Consider the following 23,297-nt stretch of genomic DNA (forward strand, 5'->3'; position numbering starts at 1 on the left):
TTGCAGGCAGATTCTTTACCACAGAGTCACCTGGGAAACCCCCATACTACACTTGATCTTAGCCAAAAGGTTTTGGGAGCCTTTGTTCTCATCATTTGTGTGTGTGTGTGTGTGTGTGTGAGAGAGAGAGAGAGAGAGAGAGAGAGAAGATTCTGGCTTCTGCTGAATGTTGAGAATATTCTTTTGAAGGATGCTTCTAGCATTGGTTGACAGGTGACAGATGTATATCTCAACATTCAAGTTTTGAACTTCATGCAATCAGGTGAGTGAAATAGGACAACAAATCCTCTCCCTTTGCCTGATTGAATCTGTATAAAGTTTGGAATAAAATAATGTATACATTTTAATAAAAGTAATTATGGATACCCATATGCCATTATTTCCTGTAGGGCTGGACTTCACAAGGTTTTAATGGATGTTGCTTTATAGTAACTACTTTCAATAACGAGAGTCCATGACAACTGAAATTACCTGGAATTCAAAGCAATGTCCAAACTTCAACTGCCTTGGGTCTAGGACTAAAAGAACATCACCAGTCTGGAAGCTGTTGACACTCAAGTGGTAGCAGCTTCTTTTGGTTCTTCCTGATTTTCTAGCATCTCCAGTGGTCTTATCCATGGTTTAATGTAGATAGCTAGGAAAAACCTAGACAGCAAAATAAAACCAGAGACATCATTTTGCTGTCAAAGGGCCATCTAGTTAAAGCTGTGGTTTTTCCAGTAGTCATGTACGGATGTGACAGTTGGACCATAAAGAAGGCTAAGCAAAGAAGAATTGATGCTTTCGAACTGTGGTGCTAGAGAAGACTCGAGAGTCCCTTGAACTGCAAGATCAAACCAGTCAGTCCTAAAGGAAATCAACCCTATCTTCATTGGAAGGACTGATGTTGAAGCTGAAGCTGTAAAACTTTGGCCACCCAGATGCTAAGAGCTGACTCACTGGAAAAGACCCTGATGCTAGGAAAGATTGAGGGTGGGACGAAAAGGGGACGACAGAGATGGTTGGATGGCATCACCAACTCATGGACGTGAATTTGAACAAACTCCACGAGATAGTCAAGGACAGGAAAGCCTGGTGTGCTGCAGTCCATAGGGTTGCAAAGAGTCAGACACAACTGAGCGACTGAACACAACAAAAAATAAGGAAAGTGTATAGTCAGACTGGTGCCTTAGCTGCTAAAGAATCCACCTGCCAATGTAGGAGACGCAAGAGATGGAGGTCTGATCCACAAGTCAGGCAGATACCCTGGAGAAGGAAATGGCAACCCGTTCCAGTTTTCTTGCCTGGAAAATCCCTTGGACAGAGGAGCCTAGAGGGCTGCAGTCTATGGGGTCACAAAGAGTCAGACATAGCTGAGCACACATGCATGCACACACAGTCTTTAGGCAGGGGCCAGGGGCTTAGGGCCAATTATATGACTCCTCATGTTTTCCCTCAAGCATTTGATAGTAAATTACACACAAAGAGGATCATGATTAATGGTCCTGAGATGACAATCGTACTGGGAACAACAGCCAGGAACAAAGAATGTTCTTGATGGAAATACGGGGCCAAACTCTGAACCTGTTATTCATTGTGGTAGAAAAAGTCCCTTCACACAGCTTGGAACATGGGGTTCTAAGCCTCATGGTGTTCCAGTGAGTGAGGGTTGCCAAAAGCACTCATTCACGGAAGTTCTTGGATGCTTACTCTCACGCTTCACTTGATCCAGCTTCCTATTTTGAAGAGATTATTTTTGCTGATTTGACCTAGGCCAAAAATCTTAGTTTATTGATGCTATCTTGTAGTTCCACCTTGACCTCTGTAATTCTTTCGTCTTTATGATCAGCAAGTTTCTGAAAGCCAAATTTGAAAAGCATGTAATTACCTCATACTGAATACTAATACAAGAATAATTTTTATTGCTGGTAGAATGTAATTTATTTGCTCTGGTTCATTTTAACCATTGAATCATAGCAGATGAGTGCAGTTCAAAGACCTGGACACTGTCCTGTGTGTGTGTTAGTCACTCAGTCATGTCCGTCTCTTTGCAACCCAATGGACTGTAGCCGAACAGGCTCCTCTGTCCATGGGATTCTCCAGTCAAGAATACTGGAGTGGGTTGCCATTTCCGTCTCCAGGGGATCTTCCCAATCCAGGAATTGAACCTGGGTCTCCTACATTGGAGGCAGTTTCTTTACTGTCTGAGCCATCCTGATGGATACTAACTAGCTGGGTAATCTTGAGTGACCTTGGACATATCATTTAATCTCTGGTCTAGTTTTCTCACCTGCAACATGAAAGGGTTGGGTCAGATGACCTGTAATAGTTCCTCCAGCTTCGATAGCCTGTGTTCTTCTAATCCAGGCTCTATTCAGTGTTTAAGTCTGTAATTAAAGTATGATGACATGTTTTTTATGTGAGATGACAAGGAGAATCTTCGCAGGCCTTTTAGCCTACCTGCCAGAATGAATCATTCATTATTATTTTGCTTTACAGAGACTCACATCTCACTTCCTATTCCTAAACTACTCTACAAATGAAATAAAAAATCAGGAACTCAGTACAGGCAAATGATGGATGTAAATGTATTTCACATCTTTGTTTTTACTGTATCTTTAATGGCTGCATCTCTATGCAGTGGTAATTGGATGATTTGCCTGTGTCATTCTAAATTCTGAGTGAGGGCTGTTGTCTGTGTTGAACTCCAGGTCAGGTGCCTGAAAGAAAATAGGTCATCTTGAGAACCTGCAGCTTCGGGAACGTGATACCAGCAAACCCTTGTTTTCACGTTGTACATCACTACAGGAAGAAGTCAGTGAGGTCTTCCTGTGGCATTTTTAAATTGTAGAGTCTATTATGTCTAAACTTTTGAAAATTACATACTTTAATTTTTAGAACAATTTTTGGCTCACAGTAGAATCGAGGTACAGAGAATTCTCATACCTGCTGACCCTCTACATATGCCAGTCCCCCCCACGATCAACATCCCTACCGGAGTTGTACGTTTGTTACAACTGATGAACTTACATTGACACATGGGGCTCACTCTTTTTATTGGATCATAATTGCTCTACCACGTTGTGTTAGTTTCTGCTGTACAAGGAAGTGAATCAGTTATTTGTATACAGATATCCCCTCCGCCACCCCCATCCCACCCCTCTAGGTGGTCACAGAGCACTGAGCTGAGCTCCCGTTGCTGCACAGCAGCTTCCCACTAGCGATCTATTTTATACCTGGTAGCGTATATATGTCAATGCTACTCTCCCAGTTTGTTCCACCCTCCCCTTCTTCCCCTGTGTCCACATGTTCATTCTCTATGTCTGCCTCTCTGTTCCTGCCCTGCAAATAAATTCATCTGTACCATTATTCCAGATTCCACATATATGCATTAATATATGATATCTGTTTTTCTCTTTCTGACTTCATTCTGTATGACAGACTCTAGATCCATCCACCTCTCTACTAATGACCCAATTTCATTCCTTTTTATGACTGAGTAATATTCCACTGTAGAAACCCTCTTGCACTGTTGGTGAGGATGTGAATTGGTACAGTCACTATGGAGAACAGTATGGAGGTTCCTTTGAAAAACTAAAAATAGGGTTCCTTCCTGGTGGTACATTTTATGGGTTTGAAGAAACGTGCAATGACGTATGTCCACTATTACAGTTTCACTGCCCTAAAAATCCTGTGTGCTCTTCTGTTCATCCCTACTTCCCTCTAACCCCTGCAACCATTGATCAATTTGCTCCTCCATAGTTAATGACTTTTCCAGAATGTCATAGTATATAGTATATCATCTTTTCAGAGTGGCTTCTTTCAATGTATTTTAATTTTCCTCTATGTCTTTTCATGGCTTGATAGCTCATTTATTTTTAGCATGGAACAATATTCCATTGTCTGATTGTGCCAGTTTTTTAAAATTTATGTTTAATTGGAGGATAATTGCTTTACAATGTTGTGTTGGTTTCTGCCCTTTAGCAGCATGAATCAGCCCTAAGTATCAGCCATAAGCCCCCCACCCCATCCCACTCCTCTAGGTTTTCACCAGGTTGAGCTCCCTACATTATACAGCAACTTCCCACTAGCTGTCTGTTCTATATATGGTGATATATACGTTTCAATGTTACTCTCCAATTTGTCCCGCATTCTCCTTCCTCTGCTGTGTTCACAAGTCTATTCCAGTTTTTTTTTTTTTTTTAATTCATTCACCTACTGAATGACAACTTGGTTGCTTCCAAGTTTTGGCAATTATGAATAAAGCTGTTAAACACAGGAAGCCCAGTCTGGCGCTCTGTGATAACCTCAAAGGGTGGGATGGGGGCAGGAGAGGGAGGCATAAGAGATAGGCAATATATGTATACCTGTGGCTCATTCGCGTTGTTGTATGGCAGAAACCAACACAATATTGTAAAAATCATAGAACAAACCAAAAAAAAATTGAATAAAGCTGTTATAAACATCTGTGGGCTGGTTTTTTTTTTGAGGACATAGTTTTCAACTCCTTTGGGTTGAAAGAAATGTGATTATCAAATTATATGGTAAGATTATTTTAGTTTTGTAAAAAACTGCCAAGCTGTCTTTCAAAGGGGCTACCATTTTGCATTCCCATCACAAGCAAAAATCAGCATTAATTGTGTTTTGCAAACCCCTATTGAGTTTGGAATGCCTTAGGGCAGGAGTTCCCAGCCTCTGGAATCTAATGCCTGATGATCTGAGATGGAACTGATGTAATAAAAATAGAAATAAAGTGCACAATAAATGTAATGCACTTGAATCATCTCAAAACCTTTCCCCAACCCCAGTCCACAGAAGTTTCCATGAAACTGGTCCCTGGTGCCAAAAGGTTGGGGACCACTGCCTTAGGGGTTAATCAACACTGGATTTAGGGTGAAATGGCAACCAGTCCTGTAAATTAAGAGTGGAGGAAGGGGGTGTTCAAGAAGCTTGTAAATGTCATGTGTGAATTAAGGATTATATCTGTAAGAGTAGAGTATTCGCTCAGTCAGACTCTTTGTGACCCCATGAACTGCAGCCCACCAGGCTCCTCTATCCATGGGATTCTCCAGGCAAGAATATTGGAGGGGGTTGCCATTTCCTTCTCCAGGGGATCTTCCCAACCCAGGGATCGAAGCCGGGTCTCCCACGTTGTAGACAGACGCTTTACTGTCTGAGCCACCAGGGAAGTCTTATATCTGTAAGGATGTCATCAAAATCAGTTCAGTAGCTCAGTCGTTTCCGACTCTTTGTGACCCCATGGACTGCAGCACACCAGGCCTCCCTGTCCATCACCAACTCCCAGAGTTTACCCAAACTCATGTCCATTGAATTGGTGATGCCATCCAACTATTTCATCCTCTCTCGTCCCCTTCTCCTCCTGCCTTCAATCTTTCCCAGCATCAGGGTCTTTTCAAATGAGTCAGTTCTTTGCATCAGGTGGCCAGAGTACGGGAATTTCAGCTTCAACATCAGTCCTTCCAATGAATATTCAGGACTGATCTCCTTTAGGATGGACTGGTTGGATCTGCTTGCAGTCCAAGGGAGTCTTCTTCAACACCACAGTTCAAAAGCATCAGTTATTTGGTGCTCAGCTTTCTTTATAGGCCAACTCTCACATCCATACATGACTACTGGAAAAACCATAGCTTTGATTAGATGGACCTTTGTTGGCAAAGTAATGTCTCTGCTTTTTAACATGCTGTCTAGGTTAATCATAACTTTTCTTCCAAGGAGCAAACATCTTTTAATTTCATGGCTGCAGGCACCATCTGCAGTGATTTTGGAGCTCCAAAAAAGAAAGTCTCTCCCTGTTTCCACTGTTTCCCCATCTATTTGCCATGAAGTGATGGGACCAGATGCCATGATCTTAGTTTTCTGAATGTTGAGCTTTAAGCCAACTTTTTCACTCTCCACTTTCACTTTCATCAAGAAGCTCTTTAGTTCTTCTTCACTTTCTGCCATAAGGGTGGTGTCATCTGCATATCTGAGGTTATTGATATTTCTCCCGGCAATCTGGATTCCAGCTTGTGCTTCTTCCAGCCCAGCGTTTCTCATGATGTACTCTGCACATAAGTTAAATAAGCAGGGTGACAATATACAGCCTTGACGTACTCCTTTTCCTATTTGGAACCAGTCTGTTCCATGTGCAGTTCTAACTGTTGCTTCCTGACCTGCATACAGATTTCTCAAGAGGCAGGTCAGATGATCTGGTATTCCAATCTCCGTAAGAATTTCCCAGAGTTTATTTTGGTCCACACAGTCAAAGGCTTTGGCATAGTCAATAAAGAAGAAGTAGATGTTTTTCTGGAACTCTCTTGCTTTTTCGATGATCCAACGGATTTTGGCAATTTGATCTCTGGTTCTTCTGCCTTTTCTAAATCCAGCTTGAAGATCTGGAAGTTCACGGTTCACACAAGGATGTCACAAATTAGAGCAAAAAAGTGTTTGAGAATCAATGTGGGAACACACTGTCTCCACGTGGATAGACCATGTAACTTACAGATGTTAATTCTATAGTGCTAGTATTTGATTCTCAGAACAATCTTTTTTTTTTTTTTGCTGAATTTCTATTTCTGACCACAAGGTGGCATCTGATTTTCATTAATACACAAGACACATCTCATCTCTCACTCTTCAAACTGGAAAGCCACATTTGTCTCAGCTTCTGGACCCTAGGTACCAGAATTTTTTCAAATGGCAGCATTTCCAAAGGATATTGCATTCCTGTGGGTTTCTATAGGAGTCGAACTAAATCTTTTGTATCTGTAAGTCAGATCTGTATCAAGGCATGCTTATGAATATTTCATTTATTGATCACTGTGTTGAAGATACTTCATAGCCTGGGAACGTTTCCCATATGTTTCTTTACCTTACGCCCAATGTTGGAGACATGAATTATTTTGATATGTGCTTATTATATGCCACATGCTATTGTGTTTGGGAATGAGAGAGTACAGAGAAGTCTTTACTCAGAGATCTAACTTGCAAGATGGGTCTATTCCAGGTACATGTATGAAACAACCCCGAAGGAAAAACTCTCAAGGCAAATTGTCTAAGTTGAAGTCCATTATGATGAGTACGGTCTCTAGATCTGTGAGGTAAGTGCTGAAGTGTGATAGTTTTGCCCTTGTGTTACCTGTACCTTTCACAGTACCTGCAGGAGTCATGACTCAGCTGAAAACTGTGGACTTTGGGGCCACAAGTGTATGCCTGCTAAGTTGCTCAGTCGTGTCTGACTCTTTGCAATCCCATGGGCACTCCTCTGTCCATGGGGATTCTCCAGGCAAGAATACAGGAATGGTTTGCCATGCCCTCCTCCAGGGGATCTTCCCAACCCAGGGATGGAACACATCTCTTACGTTTCCTGCACTGGGAAGTGGGTTCTTTACCACTAGCGCCACCTGGGAAGCCCTTGGGGCCACGAGTCCTAGATTCCAAAGCCAGCTTGCTATTGGTGGGCCCTTGGACAAGTCGCTACGACTGTGCTCTGTGTTTTCTCTCTGTTAACGTTAGGAGAGGATGATAATCAAAAGCTTAAAAAGACTGTTGTAAAGATTGAGTGAATAATATAAATGAAACCAACTGCCGGTGGGTGTTAGGGCCCTGAGTTTCTCCTCTATTTAACCGTGTACAAACGTCTTGAGCTGTGTGTACTAAGGATTTGGCTCAGAGGTATCATTCCTGTGTTCCCTTGTGCAAGGCCATTGTATCTGTTAAGCACTGTAGATTCAGCACCTTAGGAGTGCTGGCTTTACAGAGAACATTGGGACTGTTTGGAAAACAAAAAGAAATGTATTGATTTCCGAAAATGAAACCAAAGAATCAGCATCAATGGACATTTCATTAAATATATATAAAATATTCTATCAACTTAAATGCTCCAAGCTCTTATGTCACCATGTAGAAATTATATTTAACATGGATGTGAGTAAATTAAAACTTTTTTGAGTTGATGTGAAATGAAGACTTAGGGACGCAGGCATAAAAAGTTCTAAAAAAGTTTCTACTCCTATGGCTGGTGTAGTCATGAGATCCTAAAGGATGAACCTGGCTTGGCAAGACAGATGAGACAGAGCTGGTCTGGGGGCATTTATCAGCCCTCCTGTTACTGTCCCTCAATGTCTAGATCAGATAGCATAGTGTGAGCCTGACAGAGGATGAAGAATGGATTGGAAAAGGGGTTCGGTGGATTCTTTCTCATTAGTGGATACTTCTTGACTTCTCAGTAATAAGGCAATTAACAATTTATATTTGACTTATGCTTTATTTTGAAAACCTAGCAGTATCCATCGATCCTTTCCATTTGCACTGAGAGCCCCAGAAAAAGAAATGCTCTTGGTATATGTTGGCAATATGAGAGGACATTCATGCTATAGTCTGTTTCTTCTTATTTACTAAATGCATGCTTTATTGAAAAATATCCAGGCTTCCCTCGTGGCTCAGTGGTAAGGAATCCACCTGCCAGTGCTGGAGACATGGGTTTGATCCCTGGTCCAGGAGGATCCCACCTGCCATGGGGCAGCTAAGCCCATGCGCCACAACTACTGAGCCCATGCTCTACAGCCCATGCTCTGCAAAAAGAGGAGCTGCAGCAATGAGAAGTCCACACACTGCAACTAAAGAGTAACCCATGCTTGTTGCAACTAGAGGAAAGCCCTTGAAGCAGCAAAGACCCAGCATAGACAGAAATAGATTAATTAATTTTAAAAAGGAATGTCTTCCCCTTGGGTTGAGTTGTGCACTACTTTCTCCTTCTGTAAAGGTGGGGCGTGCTGGATGGAACTGAGAGATAAGCAGAAGCATCTGTGTGTCATAGGAAGAAGAGGAAATGCTTCATCAGGAGCCCAACAGAGTGACTACTAGGCTGCTCACCAGACAAAAACCCCACTATATGCCAATAAGGATTTATTTGCCAGAGAAATTGGCACACGTGTGTGTGTGTGTGTGTGGCAGGAGGGGTGGCTTAGCTTCTTTACAAAAGAAGACCTCAATGTGTAGAAGCCACACTGGTTTGCTTTATAGAGAGAGGATGTTTATACACTTAGACATCTATTATGCTCTGCCGTTGATAACAGTGAGATTTGTATCCATTGTTTTTCCAGGAAGCTATTGAGCAAAGCAAGGAACACGATCCTAGGAGGCGCTAAGGCACAGCTATCTGTGATTTTTTGAAAGACTACTGAACCTGAAACACAGCTCAGGAAAGTGAGGCCCGAGGAAACGTGACCAGGATGTGCAAACTGAAGAGCAGGGCACCTGAGCTGACTGGAGAAGGAGCAGCCAGAGCACGCTGAGCAGAGTTTACTTGGTTTGTTGAACAGGTGTCATGTCTGTCATACATCACTAAGCGCCAGGTTGATACAAAGGCGACTTCCTCCTCCTTGTGATGCTGTTGTTTGCCCTTGACATCAGGACTGGCAGGGTGAGAGAAGAGAGATGGCCATAATTCAGCTGAATGGGGCTCAGGACCCAGTGATCTTTAGCTAAGAGCACAGACTAAGAAAGAGCAAGTCCTGGTGCAACCAGGTACCTGAGCCCTGCCTCCCAGTGTCCCCCATACTAAGTCAGAGGATGTGGGTGTCTCCAGGGGCTGGTCCCAGGGACTTGAACTGCCTAAGAGTGCTCTCACTTTTTCTTCCCGTTGTATTGGAAAGGCTGTGAGAATAACTTACCTAGCCTGCCCTTGGATAGAACTGTAGGAGGGAAAAAGACTATTCTGGAGGATCATCAGAGTTGCAGAGCCACCTCACTTTAAGTGATGGTGATGATGGAGTTCAATCTGGTTTACATAGGTAACATCGAGTATCAGATGCACCTAGTTTATTTCACAAAAGGATGTACACTAAGATTCTTTTTAAAAGCAAGCTGCTTTGGTAAATTGTTAAATATTGAAATATGCAAGAGTCCCATTTGTACTCAGCTTTTAGAAATATGGATGTTGACTTAAGGAAGGGATATGAGAAAGTGAAGAAATTAACAGACTGATGAATTTTTTAAAATTATTTATAAATTTAAATTTACATTGAGAATAATTAACTTGTTTGGTGTTCGGTTTTGAGTTTTGAGAAATGCATAGAGTCATGTCACCATCACGATCAAGGTACAGAATAATTCTATCACTCCCACGAACCTTCTTGTGCTTCCCTTTCATAGTCAATTTTTTCCACCAACCCTAAACCTTGACAAACTGCTCCACCACTATAGTTTTGAGTTTTGCAGAAGATCATATAAATTGTAGAACGTTGTCTGTTATATGGATGCATCTCAGCTTGTTTATCCATTCACCAACTGAAGGACATTTGAATTGTTTCTAGTTCGGTGATTATGAATAAAACCGCTCTAAACATATGCATATAAGTTTTTGTATAAACATAAATTTTTCTTTCTCTAAGGTAAATATTTAGGAATGGGATTGTTGAGTTATATGGTAAGTGTATGTTTATAAGAAAAATAGCTTTCTTTCTGCCAAATAGCTTTCTAAAATGGCTATATTGTTTGCATTCTTACCACTGGAATAGTGGTAAGAATGTGGCACTAATCAATATAAAATAATTTTTGTTCTTACTGATCACACATATTTTCAAGAATTGAAGACAAGAAAAATAGGTTTTTATTCCAAGTTTTAGAATTTCTGTTGTTCTTCATCTTTCCTCATTCCTGAAGTTCTAGGTTTTCCTTTGGTATCATTTCCTTTCAGCCTCAAGACCTTCTTTTAGCATTTCTTTTAGAACAGATTCTCTGGCAACGAATTCCTACTTTTTCTTAATCTGAAAATGTCTGCTTTGCCTTGTGGAGTATAGTTAGTGGTTTTAAAGTATGGGTTGACGTCTCTTTCAGCATGTTACAGGTGGCTGTTCCGTTGTCTCCTAGCCTCTATGGATCTTGATGAGAAATCTTCAGTCCTTTGACTGATGTCTCATACATGTAATGTGTCATTTTTGTCTGACTGTGTTCAAGATAATTTTCTTCCTATATGTTTTCCATCAATTTAGTTATGATGTTTTGGTTTTTACTGAGTTTGTCTTGCTTGGGATTCACTGATATTCCTGACTATATAAATCTCTATCTTTCACAAAATTTGGAAAGTTTTTACTCTTATTTCATCAAATATCATTTCTGTACCAATATCTCTCTTCTCATTTTGGGACTTAAAGACATCAGGGTTAAAGGTGCAACATCGTATCACAAGTCCCTAAAGCTCAATTTATTTGTTTGTTTTAAAACTTGTTTTTCCTCTCTTCTTCAGATTGGAAAAGCGACTATTGATCTACCCTCACATTCACTTTTTCTCTTTTCATCTTCATTCTACTACTGAACTCAGGCAGTGAATTCTTAATTTCAGATATAGTTTTTAGTTCTACATGTTCAACCTTTGCTTTTTAAGTTTTCTCTTCTTTGATGAGAATGTCTATCTTTATATTGTCAAAAGTATATACCTATATCTCATGGTGTATGTTTATAATACTGCTTTAAAGTCTTGTCTGATCATTCCAACATCTAGGTGTTGACAGGGTTGGCATCTGATAATTGTGTCTTGAGAAGTGGCCACCTTTTCCTAGTTGTTGGCATGTGGGTAATTTTAGATTGTATCCTGAACACATTGAATAGTATGTAGTGAAAATCCAGGTCCTATGAAAATCCTCTGGAGAATGTTTATTCTTTTTATTCTTTTGTTTTTTACAGATTTTTTTGATGTGGACCATTTTTAAAGTCTTTACTGAATTTGTTATAATATTGCTTCTGTTCTTAAGTTCTGGTTTTTGGCCCCAAGGCATGTGGGATTTTAGCTCCCCAACCAGGAATCGAACCCACACCCTCTGCATTAGAAGGCAAAGTCTTAAACACAGGATCTCCAGGGAAGTCCCAATATTCTTTTTAAACATTATTTGTTTATTTCGAATGCACTGGGTCTTTGTGGCTCGGCGTGGGCTTTCTCTAGTTGCAGTGCATAAGCTTCTCACTGTGGTGGCTTCTCTTGCTGCAGAGCACAGGCTGTAAGGTACACAGGTTTCAGTGGTTGCAGCACAGGAGCTTAGTAGTTGTGGTGCCTGGGCTTAGCTTTTCCTTGGCACGTAGAATCTTCCCCAACCAGGGATCGAACCCATTACCCCTGCATTGGCAGGTGAATTCTTAACCATTGGACCATTGGGAAAGTGCCCAATATTCTTTCTAAAGGAGACAAAACTATCACTATTAAAAAACATCATGTAAACATAATGGTTTAGCTATTAATCCAAGAAAAGCAGCTAACAAGCCAACAGAATAAAGAATGAATGAAGTAAAATATGACGTTGTTCCCAAAGCACTGAAACTTAAAAGCCAGATCAATGTAACAGTATAGAGAGCCCACAAATAAACCCAGCATGAAAAAAGTTTCATATATAATAAAGGAAAAAATCACATACCAGGAGATAAAGGAAGAATCGCAAGGCTACTTGGAAATTTTCATTTAAAAAGGAAAAAATTAAATTATATCCCTATCTCACATTGTGCATGGTATACCAAAAATATTCAAATGATTAAATAATTCAGTGTAAAAGATGAAAGCAAAAAATAACCTTTAAAATCAAGGATTATTTTCTGCAAAAATTGAAAATATAAAGCAAAAGATGAATAGAGTTGACTACATGAAAAATTTTAATATATGTATTAAAAACATACAAGATTGTTAGGGGTAAATGGGAACTCTGTGTTACCTTTGCAACTTTTATGTAAACCTAAAACAATTCCAAAATAAGTCACAAAAAAATGTCACACACATACACACACTCAGACACACAGTATCTATCATAATTATGAATCTATATATCCTTTTCCACTTTGGGGAATTTATTTTCCAAATATACTTTCACGTGTACAATGTGACCATTGTCACAAACCCCTGGTTCAGTTCTTGTCATGTTATTTGCAATAGCAAAATATTGTATACAATCTACGTAGCAATTACAAGGAACGGGATTTCCCTGGTGTCTTGTGGTTAATACTCTGAGCTCCAATGCAACAGGCTTGGATTTGATCCCTGGCTGGGGAGCTATGATCCTACATGCCATGTATCACAGTCAAAAAGAAAGGAATTATAAGGAACTACTTTAAAAAAGATGCAATGAAATGCCACCCATCTATTTACATAATAAGAAAGCTTCTGATATGGAAGAGTGTCAAAGAAAACAATTTTTTAAGTTAAAAAACACACAGAAATAAAAAAATAAATGAAGAAAAACCCCCAAGAAGGCAAAGTTTTATGTTAGTTGAGGTGTGAAAGACGAGGTGAGAAAACCTATTGATATTGCTTATCTGTTCAAAAAGAAACTCTAGAAGGAGAACCTGCCATTAGAGCCATGTTCTGTCTGTCTTTAATGCTGGGTGTTGTTTTGGAGGATTTTTCTGGGTAGAGGGTTGCTTCTAGATGCACTGGAGCTTATATTTCAATTTAATTAATTAAAATGGATACTGCATCCACATGGTACAGACATTAAAGACATAACTTTTCAGGGTGGATACTAATAACGTGATGGTACTAGGATATTGACAGCAACTGGACAATGAAGGACAGGAGTGGGAAAGTGAGATTTTTACGGAAATAACTGAAGTAAAAAGCAATGGCTCTAACTGCAGATTCTCAAACATTTGGCATGGGCACATATGGAAGAAATGTTATTTTTAAGTCCTGGGACTTTCCCTTAGTCCACAGAATCTCTGATCACATCAATACCCATTTGCTCCACCTTCCTGAAGGTTCTACTTTCACTTCACCGCATCAGGCTAGTTGTTTCAGATGCCATCAGAAGCAGAAACTCCAGAAGTGATGAAATTCTTCTCCAAGGCTTGCTGGTGAGTGGTCCCACCATGAGCCAGCTGTCTGCTTCTCCTAAGAAGACACTTAAGACGTGAGCAGTCATCTGGGATTCCCAGCTGTCCAGATATGAATTGTGGTCCTTGTAAACTCAGTATCCATTCATGTACACACACCTGTGCTTCCCAAGAACCATTATCTGGTGTTGAGTGTGTGTGTTGTTGATGTTCAGCCACTAAGTCATGTCTAACTCTTTGCGACCCCATGGACTATAGCCCTCCAGGCTCCTCTGTCCATGGAGTTCTCCAGGCAAGACTACTAGAGTAGGTTACCATTTCCTTCTCCAGGGGATCTTCCCAACCCAGGGATCGAACCCATGTCTCCTGCACGGGCAGGTGGATTCTTTACTAATGAGCCACCATGAAGACCTACAACACCTTCTAGGCTGTGTGTGTATGGTAGAGTTATCATATTTGCACCAAAGCAGTATTTCTTTGACTGAATCTTCTCAAAACTGGATAATCCAACCCCTCATATTTTCTTGGATCCTTTGGAGTTTCTGAGTTGCATACGGGCTCAGGAATATTTATCTGGATTTGCCCATCTTGTCTTTGTTTTTATTGTCCCTGAGAATTCTGTCTCCAAGAATTCTGTCTCCAGAGTCCTGTGGTACCACTGGGTCTCTGGATCACAGGGAGCTAGCAGTGGCTTTGGGTTCTCGTGACTTTGTTACCCTTCCATTCTGTGCTCCAACAGATGAAGGCGAAGTGTGGAATCTGCCTTCTGCCTTTACAACCTTTAACTGAGGGCACTGGAAAGCTCTGTGCTCCATGTGAGCAACTGGGACTCTGAGCAACCCCAGGCTTCCAGCATCAACATCTAGAGACTGGTCAAGAGAATAATCCTAATGCATACCTTGCTGTATTTAAAACTGCCCACCCCAGGACTTCCTTGGTAGTCCAGTGGTTAGGAGTTCGCCTTCCAACGCAGGGAATGTGGGTTCGATCCCTGGTAGGGGAACTAAGATCCCACATGTTGCAGGGCAAGTAAGCCCACCCGCCGCAACTACAGAGAAGGTCACGCACTGCAATGAAGAGCCTAATGCCACAACTAAGACCCAACACAATGAATGAATTCATTAAAAAACCACCCATCCCCCATTATTAGCCATTTCTCCCAAACAGTGCTATGATCCTCATCTCAACACACCCCAGCCTGATGATTTCTGTTTTTAATCCATCTGCCTGCCAGGTGAGTCAAAGGGAAGCCTTTATTTTGTATTTTTCCATTTTTATTGGAGGTTAGTTGATTTACAATGCTGTATTAGTTGCAGGTGTACAGCAAAATGAATCGATTATACATACATACATATCCACTCTTTTTAGATTCTTTTCCATATAGGCCATTACAGAGTATTGAGTAGAGTTCCCTGTGCTATACAATAGGTCCTTATTAGTTATCCAGAAGTGATAATATATAGTAGTGTGCATATGTCTGTCCCAATCTCCTAGTTTATCCCTCCCCTCCCTTACCCCCTGATAACCATAGGTTTGTTTTCCACATCTGTGACTCTGTTTTGTAGATAAGTTCATTTGTATCATTTTTTAAGATTCCGCATGTAACAAATATTGAATAATATTTGTCTTTCTCTCTGACTGACTTCACAGATGTATGACAATCTCTAGGTCCACCCATGTTGCAAATAGCATTATTTTGTTCTCTTTATGGCTGAGTAATATTCCATTGTATATAGGTACCGCATCTTCTTTATCCATTCCTCTAGAAGCTTGAAAACTCTTGCTGCTGAGGGCTGGGAGCCAGGCTCAGGGGTCATTGAGCTGCTTCCCATGAGTATCTCAACATCACCGGATTTGCAGTGAAAGCCTTCCCTCTGTGTCTCCGTAACACACACACACAGACACACACACACACACACCTGCAGCAGTTGTACACTTACAGAATTTGCAAAAATGCGAATAGCTTCTAATAGTGTTTAGATACATTAATGGGTGCCATCACCATTAATGGGTGCCATCACTAACGCTTGGAATGTTTTTCTTGTTTTTTCCTCCTTATTGCTTATCTCTAGATTCAGGGCTGAACCCAGAAGTGGGGCTGCCCAGAGCAGGCCTGTTAATTGATATCCTGTTACATTATTGTTCTCTAAATGTTGCTTTTAACATTTACATTTATGGACAGGCTGATGGCTGCCTGGGGGAAAACCAGAGAAGAGAAATGCCAGGGGGTGCCCCAGCCTCTTTTAACATCTTTAACAACAGCAATTCTGCTCTCCTCAAAAACCTAAGCTCATCTGGCCCCACCTTCTCAGAAGGAAGTTAAGTGGTTATGTCTTGTTGTCTGGGGGCTTCCCAGGAGGCTCAAGTGCTAAGAACCTGCCTGCCAATGCAAGAAATGTAAGATGCTGGTTCAATCCCTAGGTGGGGAAGATTCCCTGGAGGAGGGCATGGCAACCCACTCCAGTATTTTTGCCTGGAGAATCCCATGGACAGAGGAGCCTGGCAGGCTACAGTCCATGGGGCTGCAAAGAGTTGGACATGACTGAAGTGACTTAGCATGCATGCAGACGAAAGTAGCCTCAGATTGACCCTGAGTCTACTCAGTTTTATAGGTGCACCCTTGGGTAAATCTGTGTGCAGGCTGCTCAGCCTCCTCTCTGCAGATGCTCAGCTCTTGAGGAGCAGCTGCAGCCACAGCCCTATGTTCACATTTGAAAAACCTGCCATGTGTTCTCAGGAAATCCACCTGTCAAACATGGGACGGACTTGGAATTAACTAATATTTTCTGCAGTGGAATCTCCTGGTATTATTTGTAATCACTGTAATCATCTTAAAAATGTCTCTACTCTCTGCCTTTTCAAATCATACTAATCCTTTGAGCCAGTACTAAAACCCACTTTAAATAAATATATTGAGCATCTGCTATGTGTTAAGTACTGGCTGGACCCCGGGGAAAGGCAGCTGTTTTATAGAGCTGACACCCCTGACCTCAGGCATACAGATGGGGGGAGGGCCATAAATGAATACATAAGTAATTAGAATTCAGGGTTTTAGAATATAAGAATTATATATACAGGATGACCTAATCTGGACATTTTTTTCTTTTTTCTGGCAGCACCGCAGGGCATAGGGATCTTAGTTCCTCCATCAGGGATCAAACCTGCACCTCTTGCAGGGGAAGTGCTAAGTCTTAACCTCTGGACCACCAGGGAAGTCCCAGTCTGGACATCTTTGAGAGCAAAAGGGGGAATCAATTAATATATAAGCAGGAACACCAGGTATAAACTGGGACTGTGGGACTTCCCTGGCAGTCAAGTGGCAAGTACTCCCTGCTCCCAATACAGGGAGCTCGGGTTTGGCCCCTGCTCAGGGAACTAAGATCCCACATGCTGAAGGGTACAGCCATGAATAAATAAATTAGGACCGTCTCCAGCAAACTGGAATATAGGATCATCCTATTAGTTAATAAAATGTTACAAGAACTTGAAAAACAGAGTACAAACTCAGATTGAGAAGATGGTAGGAAGGCTAACTAGAGAATGCAACTTTTGAAATGAAATTTATTTTTTTAATATTTATTTGACTGAACTGGATCTTAGTTGTGGCATGTGGGATCTAGTTCCCTGACCAGGGATCACACCTGGGCCCCCTGCACTGAGAGCCTGGAGTCTTAGCCACTGGACCACAGAGGAAGTTCCTGAAGTGGAATTTAAATAAATATGCTCATGGTTGTCAGATGGAGCCCTCTCAGGAGAGAGAACCCTGCAGGGACATACGTGGTGAATTCCAGGAATACATATAATGAATATTTCAGTGAGATCTGAATGCAGGGTGTAAGGTAGTGACAGATGAATCAGGAAGATTAGGTCAGGTTCTGATGGTGTGATGTCTTAATGTTTTCCTAAGATTTTTGTTCAGTTGCTCAGTCGTGTCCAACTCTTTGCAGCCCCGTGGACTACAGCACGCCACGTTTCCCTGTCCTTCACCATCTCCCAGAGTTTGCTCAAACTCAGGTCCATTGAATCAGTGATGCCATCCAACCATTTCATCCTTGAGATGTTTGGGCTTTAAAGTGCTGGTGACAAGGAACCACCAAAGATTGTTGAGCATAGGAAGGAGCAGATAAATAAGGTAGAAGACAAATTAGTGATGTCAAAGGCTGGAGTTAGAGAAGCCAGTTAGAATATAGATCAATGGTCTAATGAGTGTAAGGCCCGTGAGAGTGAAAAGAGAATGGAATTTTGACCTAGACTAGAAGTCTCGGTTCAGTTGAATATGAAAGAAAGTAGGAGAGGTCTCTGGACCAGCTGCCTGCTTCAGTTCAGTTCAGTTCAGTTCAGTCGCTTAGTCGTGTCTGACTCTTTGTGACCCCATGAATCGCAGCAAGCCAGGCCTCCCTGTCCATCACCAACTCCTGGAGTTCACTCAGACTCACGTCCATCGAGTCAGTGATGCCATCCAGCCATCTCATCCTCTGTCGTCCCCTCTCCTCTTGCCCCCAATCCCTCCCAGCATCAGAGTCTGCTTAGTGCTGCCATTACTTGAATCAGTGAACTCTGGAGGAGCTTGTTGAACCTGATGGAGGGATGAGCTGGTGAATTGTGCTTGGTGCTTCTGTTCAGAGACTGAAGGTGAAAAACAGCCCAGTTGTCTCCATGGAGTGTCCATGGGGGCCCTGTTGGGAGCTGCCCATGGGTGGCATGCTAAAAGATTGCAGTACAGCCCAGTCCAGGACCTTGAAGTGGTTCCAGGGACCAGAGGCACGAGCCTGAATAGGACAGGATTCTCGGGAGAACAGACCTCATTGCTGGGAACTGCTGCCAGCTCTTGGGCACTGCAGCTAAGGACAGCTGCACACAGGAGAATGGAAGAACTACTGTAATGGGCCACAGTTGACAGGGCTCCCTGAAAAATAGCCAACAGGGACTGCGAGGGACACATTATCCATCCACCCCATCTCGGCTTTCTCTGTCACTAGAGGACATCCTTGTTAAGGGTAGAAATAGTTGGATTATTCACATGATCCACAAGGACGAAGCAGTACATGTGGTGGTACTGTGGGCCCCTGAGCCAGACCCCATAGCATAAAGATGCCCCCACTCTCCCTAGCTAGTCCCGACATGGACTGAAAGTATTGTTGTTCAGTTGCTAAGTAGAGTCTGACTTGGCGACGCCATGGACTGCAGCACACCAGTCTCCCCTGTCTTTCACTGTCTACCAGAGTTTGCTCAAATTCATGTCCATTGAGTCAATGATGCCATCCAACCATCTCATTCTCTGTTGTCCCCTTCTCCTGCTTCCTTCAATCTTTTCCAGCATCAGGGTCTTTTCCAGTGAGCTGGTTCTTCGCATCAGGTGGCCAAAGTATCAGCACTTCAGCTTTAGCATCAGTCTTTACAATGAATATTCAGTGTTGATTTCCTTTAGGACTGACTGGTTTGATCTTCTTGCAGTCCAATGGACTCTCAAAAATCTTCTCCAGCACCACAATTTGAAGGCATCAATTCTTTAGCACTCAGCCTTCTTTGTGTTTCAACTCTCACATTCATACATGACTACTGGAAAAACCATAGCTTTGACTATATGGAGTTTTGTTGGCAAATTGACATCTCTGCTTCTTATTATGTTGTCTAAGTTTGTCATAGCTTTCCTTCCAAAGAGCAAGTGTCTTTTCATTTCATGGCTATAGTCACCACCCACAGTGATTTGGATCCCAAGAAAATATACCTTCTTGCTGTGTCCTCACGTGGCAGGGAGAGAGAGAAAAAAAAGAGAGAGAGGGCCTCAGAGAACTGGTCTCTCTGCTTCTTCTTTTAAGAACATTTAGATAAGGTCGTGAGGGGGCCCCACCCTCATGACCTCATCTAAATCTAATTACCTCCCAAAGCCCATCATATTGGAGGTTGTGTGAGTGATAGTCGCTCAGTTGTGTCCAACTCTTTGCGACCCCATGGACTGTAGCCTGCCAGGCTCCTCTGTTCATGGAATTCTCCAGGCAAGAATACTTGAGTGGGTTACCATCTCTTTAGGGCTTCAGTATATGGATTTTTGGAGGACAAAAACATTCAGTCCATAGCACCTTGGAACTTCTTTCAGCCTTATATCATCACTTGCTGGAGGGAGAGAGGCAGCAGGGGTGATGATACTGCGAGCATTATGGTTTCTGCGAAGAACTTCTCTTTAAAAAAAAACTCTCAACCAAACCATCACGATTAATCCCTGTCTTAAGTGTGTCTCTTAATTGCACCAAAACACACTTTAAAATGGGCAGGTCTTATCCCTGGAATGTACTCTTCGGATTAGGATCAATTTTAGACATATCATTTCTTTAGCTAAAGTGAAGGGAAAACAAATTTTATTTGATCTTCCTTAAGATCTTTCCTCTCTTACTTCTCCTGCCATCAAATTCTTACCTCAACTGAAAGGCCATGTTAAGTGCAAGGCAAATTCTTTATCTCTTTGCATAGAGATTAGCAATCTCTGGGTGATGGAAGTCTCAAGTGACTGACTGCTGCCAGTGTGAGATGTGTGACCTTATGAAAATGCTATGCTTTCTGGGTTTCAGTCCTTCATCTCTACAATCATAGGTTATCCTTGTTATTGAAAATCATGGGTATAAAATCTACTTGAAATTGGGAACAAATGTCCAAATTAAAGAGTGACAGGGACTGTATATTGAAGAACCAAACTAAAAATCTTAAAAATAAGTTTACTTTGTATATAAAATATATTTTTAAAACTTAAACTGTTTTATTGTTAGAATGAACCAAGAATGACGTAAATGGTCATTCCCTTTGGAAGTACGTGGTTTTTCTGGCAAAACTGTCTGTTGGCATAATACAATAGCCTTCACTTCTTGATTGAGTTTAATCCCACGATTACAAAGAGGTTAATTTTGGGGAAAATATTCAAGAACTTCATTAATTTGTTCAAGGGCTTCTCTTAATTCAAAGTTACTCAGGTCATTCTTTTTGGAAATTATTTTTATGTCACCCTCTTTATGATTTTCTCTTCTTGCGTTAACCATTGTATTGCCAGCAGCTCTTCATTTATCAACTGTTTTGCATGTGATTGAGCAGTTCAACACCAATTTGATTCAGTAAGATTTTTTATTTTACTTTTCAACCAGTTAGCATTGTGGTTGGTATTTATAATGATCAGGGAAAGAGTAGACAACAGAGATGTTGACCCAAAGAGTAAAACTAAACACCAGCACTGAGTGAGGAGGGATGTTTGAGATGGCACCCATTTTTAAGTGGAAAATCATTTAGTGAACATTTTCTGATTAAAACCACTTTTGCTTCCTTATATAGCTTGTAGCTTAGTTCCCTGGATGATTCATGTTGGGATAATAAGGATCCACTATAGGTTTTAGAGGGGCTTCCCAAGTGGCTCTAATGATAAAGAACCCATCTGCCAATGCAGGAGACATAAAAGATATGGGTTCAATTCCTGGGTCAGGAAGACCCCCTGGAGAAGGGGAAGACAACCCACTCCAGTATTCTTGCCTGCAGAATCCAATGGACAGAGGAGTCTGGCAGACTACAGCCCATACGGTCATAAAGAGTCCTAAACCACTGGGGCGATTTAGCACACACACACATAGGTTTTAAAATTTGAAACCCATTATGGTCATTCCTCGTACATTTGACATGGTTAAGACAAAGTGGGAGTTGTATGAATAACACATCTTGCTTGCTTTTTTAGCCAAAAAAAGTACGAAATAATAAATATCGTGATATTTCTTATATGTGGAATCTAAAAAAGGGTACAAATGAACTTATCTATAAAACAGAAATAGAGTCACAGACATAGAAAACAAGCATGGCTACCAGGTAATAAGGAGAGGAGGGATAAATTGGGAGACTGGGATTAACAGATACATGCTACTATATGTAAAACAGATAACCAATAAGGACCTATTATATAGCACAGGTAGCTCTACTTAATACTCTGTAAAAACCTATGTGGAGAAAGAATCTAAAAGAAGAGCGGATATGTTTATATGTATAACTGATTCACTTTGTTGTACAGCAGAAACTAACATAAGATTGTAAATCAATTGTACTCCAACAAAAATTTTTAAAAATACATATTTAACATTTTTCTAAGACCTAACTAGGAGCAGTCTGCACCTACATGAATGTAAACTCCCTGGGACATTTTCCCATCTTGATAAATCCAGAAGTAAGAATTCAAGTTCTTGACACAGGCAACATGCCCAGCAAATGCTAGCTGACTACACTAAGGTGGAAGCATGAGAGGGATTCTTTCACTAAATAGTTATGTTATCGTGATCATCTTTTATTTTCCCAAAATCTCAACTGCAAAATGAAGAAAAGGGACTGAAAAACCTCCAAAACTCATATACAGTTCTAAGATTTTTTTGATGCAGACCAATTTTTTTTTTATTGAGCTGAGTTTTCATTGCTGCACGTGGGCCTTTTCTAGTTGTGGTGAGCGGGGGCTACTCTTCACTGTGGAGCACAGGCTCTAGGCACACAGGCTTCAGTAATGCAGCACTTGGGCTCAGTAGTTGTGGTGCACGGGCTCAGGTGCTCCAAGGCATGTGGAATCTTCCAAGACAAGGCATGTAACTCATATCCCCTGCCTTGGCAGGCATATTCTTATCCACTGAACCACCAGGGAAGTCCTGATGTGGGCCATTTTAAAGTCTGTTGAACTTGTTACAACATTGCTTCTGTTTTATATTTTGGATTTTTAGCCAGGAGGCATGCGGGATCTTAGCTCCCCAACCAGGGATCAAACCCGCACCCCCTGCCTTGAGAAGACGTAACCACTCTACTGCCAGGGAAGTCCCAAGATTCTTTCGCTTAGAGTGAAAAGCAGCCCCCGTACCACTTCACAAAAAGAAAAAGCCACCTGGCATCAAGGTGGCAGCGCTTTTCACTGAGTGGGGAGATTTGATACATACCCTGCACAAATAAAGTGCACATTTTAAGAACTTCCCAACACAAAAATGCACAACTGCTGGCTCTTCTCAGGCTGTCGTTTGTTCTTGGAGAACGGCAAGGACTTAACGTCCTCAAGACTGGTGTGTGTTTTAGTATCTGCCCAAAGTTCAGATCTAACCTAAAGTTTGCTTTGGCCATGACTCTATAGAGGTGTCAAGCCATTTCTAAGCAGGGGATAAATGGGAAGAAAGCTTTGTAAAACCTCTAGTAACCCAGCTTGTTTGAAGGTTTGGTTGCATCACAGTTGATGGGCTAACAATCCTTGTCTTCCACCTGGATCGCTGGATGTTATTGACATGGGGAACATTTCCTCAATGCTTGTCGTTTAACCAACAGGTTGCTGGAATAGGGAGTTTTGCTTTTTAGACATTTTTGCATACTTTGATTATAGTATCTTGAAGCGAGTTTGGAGGGAAAGATTCTATAAGCTCTATTTTCTCTCCTTGTAAAATGCTCCATTTGGCACTTGTTACACATGGTTTCTGGGCTTCCCAAGTGGAGCAGTAGTAAAGACTCTGCTTGTCAATGCA

The 23,297-nt window shown here is 41.5% G+C and overlaps 1 long non-coding RNA gene across 1 annotated transcript; it reads left to right on the forward strand.

Moving 5' to 3' along the window:
- The first annotated feature begins 4,817 nt into the window (after positions 1–4,817).
- Positions 4,818–9,358, forward strand: LOC147367387 (uncharacterized). The gene is made up of 2 exons (XR_015170064.1): positions 4,818–7,079; positions 9,084–9,358. It is a non-coding gene; the product is annotated as an uncharacterized LOC147367387 (long non-coding RNA).
- Positions 9,359–23,297: the final 13,939 nt, after the last annotated feature.

This window comes from Bos grunniens, chromosome 8, assembly GCF_055505025.1.
Source record: "Bos grunniens cultivar Pamir isolate PY7600 chromosome 8, Bosgru_T2T1.0, whole genome shotgun sequence".
NCBI lineage: Eukaryota > Metazoa > Chordata > Mammalia > Artiodactyla > Bovidae > Bos > Bos grunniens.